The sequence below is a fragment of the Elephantulus edwardii genome, unplaced genomic scaffold (assembly GCF_000299155.1).
Source record: "Elephantulus edwardii isolate Elephantulus edwardi_28Jun2011 unplaced genomic scaffold, EleEdw1.0 scaffold00433, whole genome shotgun sequence".
Taxonomy (NCBI): domain Eukaryota; kingdom Metazoa; phylum Chordata; class Mammalia; order Macroscelidea; family Macroscelididae; genus Elephantulus; species Elephantulus edwardii.
The window spans coordinates 801,060-804,319 of record NW_006400183.1 but is presented as its reverse complement, the minus strand read 5'-3'; positions in this window follow the sequence as shown (position 1 = coordinate 804,319).

The window sequence follows — 3,260 nt, the reverse complement described above, 5'->3', positions numbered from 1 at the left end:
GCACATAACAACAACAACAACAACAACATTTCCTTGTTGAATACCAGGTGAACTAGATAGATAGCTTAATTTCTGGGTTCTCAAGAGAAGTTTTTTGATGTGCGTAAGGATTTTATTTTTAGAAGTCCCATTCAATTATTTTATCCTTTCCTGGTTGTAGGTGTTTGTGTTTTGTTATGCTTCGAAGTCTATTCATGCTGTGGATTGGGGTTTCTGAGATTGTTCCTAGTGTTTCTCTGATGAATTTTGTAATTTTGGGTTTTGCTCTTTGGTCTCTAATCCACTTTGAGGTGGTTTTTGTGTATGATGTGAGATGTGAGTCTTGCTTCAGTTTTTCTTTGTCAAAAATCAGTAAAGTAATTGGTTTCTGGTTCCTCAATTCTATTCCATTGATCTATGTGTCGGTCGCTGTACCAGTATCATGCTCTCTTGATTTCTATGGCTATATATTAGGATTTGAGATCAGGAAATGTGATGTTTCCTGCTTTCTCTTTTTTCACTAGTGCTTTGCTTACTCTGTATGTCTTCCTATTCCAGACAAAATTGGAAATTGTCTTTTCCATCTCATTGAAAAATTGAATTGGTATTTGTATTAGGATAGTGTCACTCTGGAGACTAAGGTGCATCTGATACAGGCCATGGTCTTTGCAATCACTTGTTATGCATCAGAGAGTTGGATAATAACTAGGAAAGATAGAAGGAGGATTGATGCCTTTGAGCTGTGGTGCTGAAGAAGAGTATTGAATGTACCATGGACTGCTAAGTAAACAGATTCATCCTGGAGAGGGTTAAACCAGGCTGCTCCTTTGAGGCAAGGAGTCTGGGGCTTCGTCTGACATACTTTGGACATGTTGTAAGGAGAGACAGGTCCTTGGAGAGGGACATCATTCTTGGGAGGGTAGATGGATGGAGCAAGAGGTGCTCTATGAGGTGGATTGATTCAGTGACTGGGGTAATCGGGATGGGTGTGTCAGAAACAGTGCAATTGGCACAGGATAGAGCAGAGTTTAGGGCTGTTGTACATAGGGTCGCTATGATTCGCAAGCAACTCGAAGGCACATAATAACAAACAACAACAGCAGAATCACCACGATACTGTTTCCCTATCCATAAACATGGTACATTCTTCCATTTCTCTAGACCTCCTTTTGTTTCTTGCAGTAATGCATCATTTTCTTTACATAGGTCTTTTCTGTCTCTAGTTAGATTTGTTCCTAAGTATTTATACTTCTATTTAGTTATTGTAATTGATATTGTTTTTTCTTAGCTCCTTTTGTATGTTCTCTTTGGTTACTATAGAGAAATCCAACTGATTTTGTATGTTGATCTCACATCCTGTTGCTCTACTGAATTAGTTTACTATGTCCCACAGTTTTCTCCCTGATTTGCATTTTCTAAGTATACTCTCATATCATCTACATAAAGAGATAGTTTTACCTCCTATTTGCCAATTTGCAAGCCTCTAATTTCTTTCTATTGCCCTATTGCTCTCACTAAGGCTGCCAACACAATATTGAACAGAAGTAGTGACAGAGGGCATCCTTGCCTTGTTCCTATTCTCAAGGAAAATGCCTTTAAACTCTTTACATTGAGAACAATATTGGCTCTTGGTTTTGCATATATACATTTCACTATGCTAAGGAAATTCCCCTCTATTGCTATTTTATTGCGTGTTTTAATTAGGAAGGGATATTGGTTTTGATCAAAGACCTTTTCTCCATCAACTAATAGGTTCATGTGGATCTTCTTCTTTGCTTTGTTAATGCAATGAATTACATTAATTGTTTTTCTTATCTTCAACGGTCCTTTCATAGCTGTTATAAATTCTATTTGCTTATGATAAACCACTTTTTTCATGTACTGTTGGATTCTATTGGTCAGGATTTTGTTGAGGATTTTTGTGTCAATATTCATGAGAGATAATGACCTATTAGTTTTCTATTTTGATAGTGTCTTTACCAGACTTTATTATCAGGATATGCTCGCTTCATAGAATGAGTCTAGGAATATTCCATCTTTTTCTATTTTCTGAAATACTTTATGTAGAATTGGTGACAACTCTTCTTTGAATGTTTGAGAAAATTCTCTAGTAAAATCATCTTGTTCAGAGATTTTTTTTTTTGGTTGGAAGTTTTTTACGATCTGTTCAATTTCTTCTTTTCTTTTTGATCTCTGTCAGTCTGGGTGGGCTATGAGTTTCTAAGTATTTGTCCATTTCCCCCAAGTTTTTATGTCTGTTTGAGTATAGTTTTTCATAAATTAACCTTCTTATTCTGGTTGGTTCTGTTGTGACATGGCTCCTTTCATTTCTTCTTCGGATTATTTTCGTCTTTTTGTTTTCTGTTCTTGAATGCATAAGGAATGTCTGGCCTATAGATGCTGAAAGAAGTTAGGACTTTCCTCTAGAACTGACAAAGAGATGACCTTTCCCAGGAATTGAAAATCTGACTTAAACTTCTAGCCTCCTAAGCTTTAGGAGAAAATATTTCTGTTCAAGCTGTACATTTGAGGTATTGATTGCTATTGTGGAAGTAGTACATAACTAAGACACATACCTTAGTCTCTAAAGTGACATCCTTGCTCATTAACACTTTAAAGAGGTACTTGGCAATACATTTTCCCAGAGCAATACAGCATTTTATTTCTTCACTTCTGTTTCTATGGTTGCTAATAACAGATCCAAGTAAAATTAAATCTTTGACAACTTAAGTCTTTACTCCATTTATCCTGGTGTTACTTACTGGTTAAATTGTGATGAGTTTGTTGTTTTGTTTGTTTCTTTGTTTTATATCCGTTCATTCATTGTTGTACTTTTCTCCCCTCCCAACCCTCCTCCCTACTACACTGCCCTCTTGGAAAAGTAAAAAAAAAAAACAAACAGTAATAATTCTTTCATTGTTTTACAATCCCTCTCCCCAGGTCTTCTCCACTATGCAGCCTTTGCTCTGGACTCCTGTCATGACAAAAATACCTAATCACATATCCCTTTTAAACAGTTTTCTCCCTCATCTGTTTTAGTGCATTATACATTATTGAACTCATCTTTCTCAGTCTCCCCCTGACCCCAAGGTCAGTCCTGTTTTACAACAGTGGCATCATGCAGTATTTGTCCCCTTGTGACTGAGATACTTCACTCAGTATAATGTCCTCCAGGGTTACTCATTTTGAATAATGTTTCATGAGTTCCTTGTTTTTCAATGCAGCATAGTATTCCATTGTGTGAATATACCACAGCTTCTCTATCCATTTGTTTATTGATG